This window comes from Myodes glareolus, chromosome 23, assembly GCF_982192425.1.
Source record: "Myodes glareolus chromosome 23, mMyoGla1.1, whole genome shotgun sequence".
Classification (NCBI taxonomy): Eukaryota; Metazoa; Chordata; class Mammalia; order Rodentia; family Cricetidae; genus Myodes; species Myodes glareolus.
In genome coordinates, this window is record NC_142048.1 from 51055935 (window position 1) to 51070128 (window position 14194).

General features: G+C 41.4%; 1 long non-coding RNA gene across 1 annotated transcript in view; it reads left to right on the forward strand.

The window, feature by feature from the left end:
• The window catches only part of LOC146890542 (uncharacterized), a 106451-nt gene extending 94328 nt beyond the window's left edge, over positions 1-12123 (forward strand). Inside the window, exon 3 of the long non-coding RNA XR_014998686.2 lies at positions 6519-12123. This is a non-coding gene — a long non-coding RNA (uncharacterized LOC146890542). The remainder of the gene's footprint in view (positions 1-6518) is intronic.
• Positions 12124-14194: the final 2071 nt, after the last annotated feature.

Sequence of the window (14194 nt, forward strand, 5' to 3'; positions counted from 1 at the left end):
GTTGCATTGATTGTCCAGTTGGCAGGGTCTAGACTCACTAAAGACTTACATCTCTAGGCACATTTGTGAGAGACTTTCTAGATTAGATTAATTGCAGCTGGTAGACCCGCTCTGCATGTAGACACAACGATTCCATGCACTTGGGTATCAGGATGAATTGAAATGAGAAAGTGAACTCTAAGTGAACTGTGGGAACAGTGTGCTGCCTCGTGCTCCTGCAGCCGTGCCATACCCACAAAGATGGACAGTACCCCGAGCTGTGAGACAACACAAACTCCTCCTTCCTTCCTTTGCCTTTGTCGTTATCTTGTTACATTAGTGAGAAACCAACTAATACAAGAAGACATCAAGATATTAGTGACCAGGAAGCGAGGAAGGAACAACAGAGTGCTCAATGGTGCTCCGCCTTGTTCTATAACTGTGGGATCACGGAGTTAAAATCTAAAAGAGGTACTGAATTCTCCACTCCACCCTCCTAACTTGGATGTACTAGCAGAGGTCATTACAGGACAGAGGCTAAGCCCAAGCTTTCCTGGCCCTTCAGTCGGCATTGCTCAGTCCATTGCAGTGGGTCTACACACCCAGCTTGATTCCAGCCCAAACGTGCATTTCCATTTACCTTAGGAATTGCCAAAATGCCAGCCGAATATTGACCTTTCAAAGTATTAAGCAACTTAATTATTTTCAAAATTTAATTTGACCCGTCTGGTCCCAACTCTTTACGGAATCAGATACTCCCTTTCCTTCTTAAAGTATGGAGTTTATAGATGCTGAGCTCACCACGGATAGAGGTGTTGTCTCGGGGAGAAAAGGAGGCTTTCCCACAGTTCCCACTGTGGCCTTCCCTGCCCCCTCACCGGTGCATCCCACGGTGTCCTCTGCCTTGCGGAGCAGGCTAACACTGTATAATTGTTTCTTCCTGGCGTCAAACTACAAAATATTATAGAAAGTTTTCAGAACACTTGAGAAATACTTGGCTTGAAAAACTGCTGGATTATACCACAATTACTTCTGATCTGTGAGTTCTCCATCCAGGTTCCAGGAACTTTCTGTTGTCGCTCATTGGTGAATTAGTCTAAAGCCAGTCTCTTTACTGGCATCTCAGGGTACAAATACATCTCTCACCATTCCTTCCAAGTAAAATGCATTGTTTCCTGAGTTTTTGTAAATAAGATCATACTAGTATAAATTTATATTGCAGGGGCTAGAAAGATGACTCAGTAGTTTGGAACACTTTCCCTTTTTTGGTTCTCAGCATCCATTTGGTTGTGTACAACCATCTATGACTCTAGGTCCAGAGGATCTACCACCCTTGGCTAGCCTCTGAGTGCTACAGACAAACATGAGGTGCACACACATTCATCTAAGCGCTCTCTCTCTCTCTCTCTCTCTCTCTCTCTCTCTCTCTCACACACACACACACACACACACACACACACACACACAAACACACACACACACACAAATAAAAATAAATAAATCTTTGTTGCCTTGAAGAAACCGGCCTTTGCTTGTGTAATTTTAAACATACTTCTGAAAGGACACACAGCAAGGCCTAAACACGTGGCTGGCTGAGAGAACAGGTCGAGCAGTAGGCAGAGACAGGTTCGTGTGACTGACAGGTGCTGCTATAGGAAGAGGGCAGAAGCGAAGCCATTGTTAGTGTGTTCATGTGTGTATGTTAATTAACGACCTCTTTAGGGAATTTCTCTAAAGGGAAAAGAGGCGGGAGCTTGCTCTCCAGCAGCTGATTGCTTAGTGAGTGAATGAGCAGACATCAAAGAGGGGTACAAATAAAGAGGGTAAAAGTCATATTTGAACAAATGTGCCAATTTTAGTGAGGTCAAAGGGCGCGTTTCCCAGTCTTCCAAGTGTGTAGGGCCCCTCTGCTTCCTATTAACAAGACTCCATCACTAGCAAAAGTGGTCAGCCCCTATCAGACAGGTCCTTCCGCTTGTCTTTACTTCTTTGTGTTTTGCAGTCAGAACTCTGCCCTCTCCTCTCTATGCGGAGGTGTGCCAGAATAACTATTTATTTACATTACAACCCCACACTACGGCTCCATCTAATTTTGCATCTGAACTATCTGGAGTGCGCACGCTCTGGCAGTGGCTGCTGAGCTGGGTTTCTGCTCACAGCCGAATTTCATTTGCTCCCAAACCTTTCATGTTTTGTTCAGTGCCCTTTTGGAGTTTGGCAAAAATTACTTTTAATTATCTCTGTGGCTTCCTTTAATAAGTAGCTCTGAGCAGTTTCTAAGGGCCGGCTCTAATCTTTCTGTGTGAGGTCGTTTTTTGCCTCTCTAAAATACATTAGAAGCAGCCACCAAGGGCAAGCAGGATTTGGGAGCCCAGCTTGCTTGGTTAAAGGAAGCACCTGCAGGAGACAGAACTCCTGTCCTGGGAATCCAAGACTCTGGCCACTTAAGAATCACCACAGTGAACTGGTCCTGCTCCTGCTTAAAGTGCATGGTCCACTTTTCTCTGAGTACAGGCAGGAATGGGGGCAGCCTGGGGGCTGGGATATTATCTCAATTACAGTCATTTTATTGTTGTTCTCTAAGATATAGCTATATCGAGGGGCACTTTTGAAGGACTCTCTTTCACACACACACACACACATACACACACACAAGTCAACACCAAATGGTGCTCACTGTCCAGGTCCTGACAATACATATTGGTAGCAGCTTGGCATGGTACTCAGCCTTTTGTGATTTAGCTTTTCTCTTTCTTCTCAGGGTAAGGTGGGCACATTTGAAATAAAAGAATCCAGCATTGTGCTGGGAGGATTTCCTTGGTTAACAGGACTTCTTGGTCTTCCAGATGACTTGGTTCATGTCCAAGCATCGATAGGGCAGGTCACAAGCTGTCACACCCCTCAAAGGATTGCACACCCTCCTGTGGCCTGTGTGCTCTGCACACGCACATGGTGCACAGACAAGTATGCAGGCAAAACGCTCAATTCACTCTAAAATAAAATAAAGGAGATGAGAGGCCAGTATGCTGACTGTAGTTAGCAGTCACTCTTGATGGGCTCTTAGAGCTGAACAACGCACTGAGAAATTCACTTATTCTATTTGCTTCATTCTATATCTTCCTTGTCAGTGAGCATTTGATTATTTGATCATTGCTCTTGTTCTGAGGTCCTTCCTCCTTCCTTTCTCTCTTTCCCAAACCCCACTTCCCCACTTCTCTATATTATATACCTTCTATAACTAAAAAACAAGGCACATATTAATGAACTGAATCCAAACCGTGAAAGGCAGATAAAGGCAGATGAGTATTCTCAGCTATTCACACAGGTCTTCTTCTTCTTCTTCTTCTTCTTCTTCTTCTTCTTCTTCTTCTTCTTCTTCTTCTTCTTCTTCCTCTTCCTCTTCTTTTTCTTTTTCTTTTTGCAATGTGTTTTTCTGAAAGGAATGTTGCACATTAATGTGGCAGCTGGAAAGATGAACCAGACCCATGAAGATGGCTTCTCCTATGTGCTGTCAAGAATACTGTTGATCATAATACTCCATATTTGGGGAAAGAAATATTAGTTATAACTGTAATGGCCATGCTGCACCTGAAGAAGCAAATTTTTGTCATTTTGGGTGATCTTATGGAAACAGCTCCCTTTTCACAGGGACGGCTTTAAAGCACACAGCTGGGTGTGTGGCCCTTCACACAAGTCCTGCGTGCATCCCGGGAGGAGGGCGGCACCTTACACTACTCCTGGCTTTGTGGTGTGATCACCACTTTTCTCTGACTTATTTTCAAGACCAGGGAGAAACAGGAGCATCAGTTCTCATAAAGTCTTTCACCATAAAGTGAACCGTGAGTGTGTGTTCAGACTTAGCCATCAGCTTTCTCACTACAGCGGAGACATTTTTCCTCTGTTCACTATTGAATTTAAATCCGTCCCTCCTCCATCCTCCCTCTGCCTCCCTTCGCTGCCATCTTTCATTTTTCTTCCCTCCTTTCTTTCCTCCCTCTTCTTCCCCCTCTTTTCCCTCCCTCCTTTCTTCTCTTCCTCTCCTTTCCCCCTCCCTCTTTCTTTTTTATCTCCTGTCTCTTTCCCCCTCTCTCCCTTTCTTCCCTGTATTTTCTCACCCACCCTCCCTCTCCTCCCTTCCCTCATGAGACTCTCATTCTCCCCATAGCCCTCATTTCTCTATCTTGTACTTGTCCCTTTTCCCCCTAAAGCTAATGGTGGTGCCCTTTTCTATTTCTGTGTTTTTCTCAAGCTCTTGTTTATACTTTAGGTTATATTCCTATATTTCATCCATTTTCATGCTCCTCTCTGCTATTTCATGGTGCACAGTAACCTGCAAACACTCCTTCTCAGCCTTCCTTTCTTCTCTAACTCTGTCCCACAACTCTGTACTTTCTCAGTCGTCATTGGAACCCCGCTCTCCCAAGCTGTTCTTGAACAGAACACGCCTTATCTGCACCTCCCTGTGCAGATAAGGAGGGGCAGTAAGGGGAGGGGAGGGGAGGGGAAGGGAGGGAAGGGAAGGGGAGGGGAAGGGAAAGAAGGGAAGGGGAGGAGAGGGGAGGGGAGGGGAAAGAGGGGAGGGGAGGGGAGGGGAGAAGAGGGAAGGGGAGGGGAGGGGAGAAGAGGGAAGGGGAGGGGAGGGGAGGGGAGAAGAGAAAAAAAATCTCTCTCTTGATAAACTTTCAAATAGTCACCTGTCCTATCTGGTCATGACCCCGCTCTTAGGACCTTATTTACCTTAGTTAAAGGACTATGTACAGATGTAGTCACACTGTAGATTAGGGGTTCACACTGACTCACATGTACGTTTTCATGTGAGTATTCAAACACCCTCTTGATGTTCTCTTCCCTTTTTGTTTTCAGTATGGGTGGTTGGATTATTTGCCAAATCTTTAAATTCTAGGTTCTCTGTATTTAACATGTCCTTCAATCTCTCTTCCTCTCCTCCATTTCTTTAGAAGTAGGGAGGGAAGATTGAATTGCTCTTTTAATATTTTGCCTAGAAATCTCAGCTGCATATTCAACTTTGTCATAATTGTGCTTTCCACAAAACTTTACATAAAATTAATTTCATCAAGTTTTTCATCAAGTTCATGACAAGGGCTGTATTTGGTTTTTCAAATTTCTGGAAGCTCCCTGGTCATGGTGATGGCCATTTGGGTCCCCAGTCATAGTTCTGTTTCTGGCCTGTATGCGACTGCTTTTTCCTTTTGTGGCATTTCCTTTGAACAGGTATGAGGATAGAAAGAACAACACAGAGTGGAGATGATGCCTTCTTCCTAAAAACCACTATTACTACTGAATTGCCATGTAGACTCCATGGAATAACTTCGAGAAAATGCTTATACTGTTATTTTGTCAGGTCTGGAGTTGTAATAAAAGATATGAACTATTTTAAGAAGTAGCAGGAAACATTTCAACATGTATCTTTATACATATATGCATATGTATGTGTGTGTGTATGTGTGCATGTGTGTGTGTTTTGCCAAAGACGAGCCCATTTTACCATATGATCATCTGCTTCAGCCTTGAATAGCAGGGTGTGAAGCAGAGACTCTAGTGAAATATCTGACAATAAGTGTGAAATAAGCTTCTGTTCTTCTAAGATATCAAAATGTTAGCTGTTTGCTTTTACAACACACCCCACTCTAAACTGTCCAGTCAACCCCTGAGATGTACTTATCATGGGACTGGCTTTTTTCTGCAGTGACAGTAAAGGGATTAAAATGCACAGGAGCCTGCAAGAATCTTCTAAGTGCAACCAAGGCAATCTTTCCTGGTTAGGACCATGACTAATTCCCCTGTTTAAATGCACTGTTTTAGCATAGTTGTGGTTTAAATGAGAAATGTCCTCCATAGGTTCAGATACTTGGTTCCCAGTTGGTGACAGTTTGGGGAAGATTTTGAACCTTTGGCAGATGGAATTTTGTTATATGTATGCCATAGGGAGCAGAATTTGAGTGTTTATAGTCCTACCTTACTTTCAGTTTGCTCTTCCTCCTTCTTGTTTGTGGGAAATGTGTGACCTCTCTGCTTCCTACTGTTGACACCATTCCTACTCCTAATGCCCTGCTTTCTGACCACAACAGACTCTCATCCCTCTGAAATTGAAAGCCCAGTTAGATCCTTTCTTTCATAAGTTGGCATGGTCATGGCATTCAATCAGAACAACATAAAACTAACCCAGACAATAGTTGAGTTTTCTTAATCTGTTTTGCAACCTTTTGTTTTGACTTAGACAATTGTTTAAAACATACTTATTAAACTCAGCTATTGAGTTTTATGGTAAAATTCAATAGATGCTTTAATGACATCAGTTTCCTTCTCTGTAATTTTCTATGGGTTTCTGTGACAATAATGTCCAATCCTCACCTTTAGGGACAACTTTTAAAGACTCTTCCCTTCTTGAAGTGTCTATGATTCCCTAAGTAGGTAACAGTGCTCCCTGACTCAAATTCCCATAACATTATATTGCAATTGCATAACAGACATAGCTCTTTCTTAGTGTGTGGCTTATGAATGTGCCTTCTCTCTTGCAGAGCATCTGTGGTCAAGAGCATATGCCCGACAGAGCCTTGAGAGATTTGATATGTCTTCGTGGGTCCTAATCGTCCAGACAGCTAGCTCCATGCCCAGTGCTGAGTGCTAGAAATCAATAGAGATAAGGCAATCTTTATTTTGATTGAAATATTGCATATTAAGAAGAATGCTAATAGGAGCCACCTGGTCTGTAATGGGGGTTTGTTAGTTTCATTTAGAATGCTTGCAGAATGAAGATGAACGACGTGAAAACAATGAGAGAATTTAACCATCTTCAACTTTGATTCAACCTTTCATTGATTAAATAGCCGCCCATCAGTGCCTTTTCAAATTATTTTTTCTACTCAATGTTTCTTCATAGGTTATTAGTTCATATTTCATCTATGCTTCTAAGGAAACATCAGAGCTTCTATTCCTCCTTGTGTGTCTTTCATTGCTTTCTACCCTTCAGTGAATGATCTTGACTTTATAGCATTTTCCCATGTTGGAGGTACAAATATGGACTTTCCTAAGTTCAGGGCCTTCAGATTGTATTGCTTCTATTCTTCTCACAAGAGACCAATACAAAAGTCTCAGAGACCCATTGTTCAATGAATATTCCCATGTTTATAATAAGGAATGCCTAGGCAACAGATGATAATTAAGCCTAAGTTGTGGAGGTAAAGTCCATACCGGGGAAAAGTAATGGGACCTGGAACATGGTCTATCATGCAATAGTTGAAAAGTACCACCCAAGTTCTATGCAGAGAGAGTCACACATGTGAGAGAGATTGATTTAGAAAGATATATAGACAGGAATGGGCCATTGTGAGTGATCAGAAAGATGTGTAGAGAAGACCTGAGGAGTTTAAACCGGTGTGGATGCAAAGCTGCCACTTGGAAACAGAAAGTGATACAACATCAAGATGCTTATTATATTCATGGCTTGTACAGACTTACATGCCAGAAGTATCTGCTGTCAAAGTTGAAGATTGACTTTTAACTCTTTATGACAGAGCATGGACTTAAGAACTTATAACACTATCACAGTTACCTCAACAGGGTTGGAGAGGTGGTTTGGTAGGCTACAGTGCTTGCTGCATAAACATGAAGACCTGAGATCAAGTCCCCAAAACTTACATAAAAACCAAGCATGGCCATGTGTGCCTATAACCTCAACATTACAAGGTAGAGACAGAGAGATCTCGGAAACTCGTTGGTCATCCCATCTAGATGAAATATTGAGGTTCAGTGAGAGACCCTCAAGAGAATAAGACAAAGAGTGATAGGACAAGACATGGGCACATCTCCCCCCCCACTACATAGGTTCATGTTTTTCTTATAAATAAACACAAAATCCTTATAGCATATATCATATGCTTGGAAAAAAGCATATACGTTGATGACTTCTAAGGCTTGAAATCACAAAACACAGGAGATAACCCTGGCGGATGTGACGGTCTTCTAAGGTTTCCTGAAAGTTCCCCACAGACCTGAGGTTCAAAGGAAAGAGGCTCAGGGTGGCACAGGACTGGGATATAGGAGCCAGGGATCTAGGTGGTCATTGAATTCCTCTTTGAGCCCCGAACCTTGGCCTAGAGAGGGCTGCTGCCTCATGGATTCTCCTACAGTCTTTCGTCTCCTCATACCCTCCCCTTACAAGAACACCAGTCATCAGGGTGATTAAGGCTACACTCTGATGACTCAGTGACATTTTTAATACTCTGTTTTCACACTTGGTTGCATTCTGAGGTTCAAGGAACTGGCATTTCTGCATTTGGATCCATAGACAAGACAATTCTGCCCCCCACACAAAATAAGAAGAAAACTCCAAATTGTTTGAATATTTCAAAATGCCACTGAAACCAGATCATAAGTAAAAAAAAAAATAAAAAATCACGTAACAGGCACAAGAAGAGGCATCTGAACACCACAATATCACAGAACTGCAAAGGCGGTGAGGCAGTTCGTTAGCAATACTAAGAGGTGTATTCATGGATTTAAATGATTATATTAGAAAACAAAAACAGTTCACAATAAAAAACCTAATTTTCCACCCGAAGAAGCCATTAAAAAAGAACAAAATAAACCCCAAGTGCACGGAAGAAAGGAAATGATAAATACATGAGAAAATTAAATGGCAGATAAACGATAGAGAAAACCAGCAATCTCAAAAGTTGAATGTTTTAAAAGTTTAATAATTGATGGAGGAGGGTTATCTGTCTATTGTGTTATTTTCATTGGTTAATAAAGAGACTGCCTTGGCCCTTTGATAGGACAGAAAATTAGGTAGGCAGAGTAAACAGAACAGAATGCTGGGAAGAGGGCTGTGAGGCAGGCACCATGGAGCCAGCCACCAGGTCAGACATGCTGAATCTTTTCTGGTAAGCCACCACCTTGTGGTGCTACTCAGATTATTAGAAATGGGTTAATCAAGATGTGAGAGTTAGCCAGTAACTAACTCTCTAGAGATAATGAGTCAGGCAGTGTTTGAATAAATACAATTTGTGTGTTGTTATTTCTGGGGCTAAGCTAGCCATGCGGGAGCTGGGTGAGGCGAAAAGCAGGCCTGCCTGCAGCCCCTCACTACATATGGCACCCAACCTGGATAACTGAATCCACAGAAAGCCTGAGAAAGCTTGGGAAAGAATAGAGTAAAGCATGTTTTCTTGGTAGCAGCAATTTCTCAGGTCTACTCTGCTTGCTAGAGGCAAGCAAGCGCTCTCGTCTAAGAGAGGCTTCCTGACTCAGCTTTAGCTGCAAAACCCTGCAGCTCATTAAGAGGTCCTGCCATGAAACACTTAAACGGTGTTGGTGAAATGCTGAATGTATGCTTTTCGGCTTTCAGCCGTAGCAGGAAAAAAGCTGTGCTGTTTTAAAATGCCGGCTTTCTGGGCTGTCCTGCCAGGGCAATCTCTGACTCTTTCAGGCAGGCAGTCTGACTGAGTGTGGTCTGTGAGCAGAATGCTCCAGCTTGCTTGCTGGCACGGACCTTGAAATGCCATAGAGTTGTGGCAGTAAAAGGCTCCAGTGGTACCTCTACCATGAGTCTGGAAAGCTAAGGAATGGACTGGATCTAGCCATCAAAGCCACGGTTTTAGACTCATGTGGTCAGAAAAAGAGAGAGATACAGTAAAAAGAGATTCAAAGAAGAAGAAAACCCCTAAACGGTTTACTATGAGTTAAAAATATATGCAGGTTAAAAGGTTAAAGTCATTAAAAATAAAAAAGAAAGAAAGGGAGATATAGGGTGTGGTGGTACACACCTTTAATCCCAATGCCTGGGAGGCAGAGGCATATTGACCTCTGTGGCTTCAAGAGACAGAGGTAGAGATTGACCTCTGTGACCTCAAGGTGTGGTAGTACACGCCTTTAATCCCAATGCCTGGGAGGCAGAGACAGATCTCTGTGAGTTCAAGGTGTGGTAGCACACACTTTTAATCCCAGTGCTGGGGAGGCTGAGACAGTGGGATCTCTGAGTTCAAGGACAGCCTGGTCTACAGAGTTATTCCAGGACAAAGATATACAGAGAACCAGTCTCAAAAAGTAAAAGTAAAAATAAAAGAAATAGAGGTTAAAATAAAGCCATCATAAAGATGGAAAATACACAGAGAATCTTGATACTGTATGCTATTATGCTCTCTTTTAATTGTTTGAATGCTGAGGAAGGAGCAACAGTCACCAAAAGACATTTGCTTATAAATGCTGCAGAATTAATCCAAGATAGATATTTTGAAAATGCCTTGATTTCAGAATTTGGGTCTAAGAATATGATGCTTTGGAAAGGAGGTTCTTCTTTTGTTTTCACAGAGGATGAGACCCTATGGATTGCTTCTATCCCAATATGGTATGATAGACCACATCCTCTTGAAAGGTTGCTGTGAACACCCTCAAGAAATTACTTCACTCAACTGCCAACTGAGATGAACCTGGCAGACAGGTTTTACCATGAAAGACCTGATTAACAGTGCCCCTATACAGCAGGAAGAAGTTTGGAGAGAAATAACTACGTCCATATTCCCAAATATTGTTTATAAATGTTCTTTTACATTTAAAGGGGGATATGATATAGATATGAATAATTTTATTGGTATGGATTTTAAGGTCAATTTTGTTATATGTATATATATTTCTGATCTTGATTGAGGTATTGTGATTGTGTAGTTCATTTAAAAATGTAATGTATAATTAAAAATATAGGTTGTTAATGGATAATCATTGATAATAGTCAAGCTTGTAGTAATGTTAGTTTGATTTTCTAGATGTGCATAGATATATTTCAGATATGCATTCTTCATCTTTCAAAGACTACAGAACATGGCATTTAATGTTTTAATAACTTAGGACTTTTCATGACAATGAGACACGTCTGCTCCTGGCAGCACCAATCTACTTCAAGAGGAAGACGGGCATCGAAAAGGCTCCTTATGGAGTTTGATAGCCATTTTGGGCAAGAAACTGCTCTTGCCTGGACTGTTGTATAAACTGGACACAGAACCCGCAGAGAGAGGACTGCTGAACTTCCCTAAAGGTGAGATGATCTTTCGGGGTTCCTGATTCATGAAAGAGTCTGCGTGACATTCTTCAGGACACAGCAGATAGTGACTAAACTGCCTTTGAAATTTCCTGCTTCATGGAAATGTCTCTGGATATTATGGGCCTGAAGGCCGAAGATGGGTGCCCCAACGATACAGAGGAACTTTGGGTGACTGTCCAGGCAGCGAGATGTCTCTGTCATTGCTAAAGTTTTGGAAGTTGCTTACTTCTTGTTTACTTAGGTAATATTATATCCTTCTGGAGTCTTTGATGGAGTTGAAGAATGGATAGTCATAGTTATAGTTTTCCATTATTATGATAAAGATATAGTTATAAATATTGTGACTGTAATTCTTGCTTGATAACTGTTTTGTTATATGTAATTTTACTATGTTAAAATGAAAGCCTTTCTTTTTTGTTTAAACAGAAAAAGGGGAAATGATGGAGGAGGGTTATCTGTCTATTGTGTTATTTTCATTGGTTAATAAAGAGACTGCCTTGGCCCTTTGATAGGACAGAAAATTAGGTAGGCAGAGTAAACAGAACAGAATGCTGGGAAGAGGGCTGTGAGGCAGACACCATGGAGCCAGCCACCAGGTCAGACATGCTGAATCTTTTCTGGTAAGCCACCACCTTGTGGTGCTACTCAGATTATTAGAAATGGGTTAATCAAGATGTGAGAGTTAGCCAGTAACTAACTCTCTAGAGATAATGAGTCAGGCAGTGTTTGAATGAATACAATTTGTGTGTTGTTATTTCTGGGGCTAAGCTAGCCATGCGGGAGCCGGGTGAGGCGAAAAGCAGGCCTGCCTGCAGCCCCTCACTACAAATAATATTGAGAAGCCTCTAGAAAAAGGACAGAAAGAGAAGTTGCAGGAATGTAATTTAATAGGAAAATGAGAGTCATCTTTTAAAAAAAATAAGAAAGCCGCTGTCAGAAGGACAATAGATGCAGTGTTTGTCATCAAGTCCCCATCTATAGTATATAAAGAACAGCTACAAGAAAAAGATTGAAAACCCACTTTAAAAGGGTGCAAAGTAGTAGTATATATGAGAATTTATTATATGCAGTATATATCCTATATATATATATATATATATATATATATATGCTATATACTAGATAAATAGATTAAAAGGTTATCATCAATATTATCATTCATTGGGAGGGTGTAAATTTAAAGTAAACGTGATATAATTTCACACCTAATTTTACTCTGTAATAACTAAATTTTTTTAAATGCAAAACATATTTAATATTACAGGTACCTGGGGATCTGTTTACTGTTCATTATTCATATTGTTTTGGTTTTCTACCTTATGGTTTAAGAGTGCCACCCCCACATATTTAGTTTTAGATAATGAACAAATATGAGCAACTAACAAGGAACATGGTGTCTTTCTAGAGGCTCCATTCTGAAAAGAACAAATGCATATTGACCTCAGAAGGGAAAGGAGTAAAAACATCATGACAAAAGGGAGGAGTTCATGTTCTCACTAAGGCATAGACTTATCATATTAAGCAAATGATATCATGGGTAACAACTCTGAGGACCACTAAACTCATTTATGACGTTAGCCTGCATGCTTAGCTTACCATTCCAAACTTTGCTCACTTGGCGGACACTGAGACTGAGAGATAATGCAGTTTCCATTGCTGGTTGATCAGCACTCCTGAGGGATACCAGGAAACACAGGCTCCAAAGAAGCCCACAGCAACCACCACCATCTATTTCTTAAATAACTTAATTCTCAGAAACTTTCTCTTTAAATACCTTTAAGTTCAAATATAATTCTCCAAAGTACACAAAATTAACCATTTTTATCTGTTCTGATCTCGACCTTTCCATTAGATAACCAAAGCACACCAGCAGCAGTGTCTGGCTCCCTGGCCCTTGTTTTTCAGATTGAAGCCCAGAAGCCATTTCTAGGGCTGGTTTAGATGTGCTAGATTTTTCTGTCTGAGTCTCAGCAGCTGAGGGAGGGAAGAACACTTCACCTAGCCTGTGTGGTCTCTGCTGGTCACATCCAATGTAGGAGACATCAGAGTTCACTATGTATGCAAGCCATTGACAGGTTCTCAGGACTAAAGTGATTTATTTATGGAAAACCCATGTTCCACTTCTAAGTAGATAAATAAATCAATGAAGAGATCAATGTTTTGTGTTTGTTCTTTTATCTCCTCTGGGGAAACGATCTCTTGGGCTTTTTTTTTTTCTTGCGAACCACATGAGTATAGGCCTTCCCTAGTCAATCTGGATTCTATGTGCTGAGGATGGGCCATTCTAAACCAGCCTTTATACATCTGTTCCTTGCTTCAAGCCCTCAGTGAGCTCTCCGGCAAGGGGAGACCCAGCAGTGATTTAACTGAAAAGTACTTTAAAAACCTTATTTTGTGAGGTTCAGTGGTTGCCACAGTGGCATCCATGGGTTTTCCCTGGAGAGAAGCCACGGGGAAGGACAGCATGGGCAGTTATCCTACCTCTGTGTAGCTTACAGTGCCTGAGATACTCTGGCAGCAAGTAAAGCCTGGGAGGCAATGACTGAAATGGCTTCTGGAGAATCGTTATGGATCAAAAGGGTCCACTAAGAGAATGGAAAGCAGTGAGTTATGGGCTTGTAAAAGGACATCGCGCTACACAGTAAAAATTAAAAGAGCAAAACAACAATGTTTAGGGAATGACCTGTGGTCAATGATTTTTTTTTTCATAGAGTTTGGTTAGAAATAGTTACAAGAACGGGTGTTATTTGATCTTAGGGAAGACAAACAAGGCCGGCAGGAAACCATGATAAAAAGAAAATAAATTTATGAGTGCAAACGGTCTCAAACATAGCCAGTCAGTAAATGGCTTGTGCTATTCTGAAATATTCCAGTCTAAGGGCATGTGGGAATGGGGAATTATGTCTTAGGGCACAGCAATAATGAGATAGGAAAATACAAAACCCTTCAAAGGGTTACATAGACGACAGTGTTTTTCAGCTCATCGTGATGGAAACCCCATAAGGCATCTTTGTTTATATGTGTGACAACTTAGAAAACAGTCAGTGGAATAGCCTACAGTGCTGAACTTGGCGGTGTGCGTGGTTGTGTGGAAAGGAATTCTTCATAGTAGTTCATGATATATACATAAACAAGTATATATCATGGTTTGAATTATGG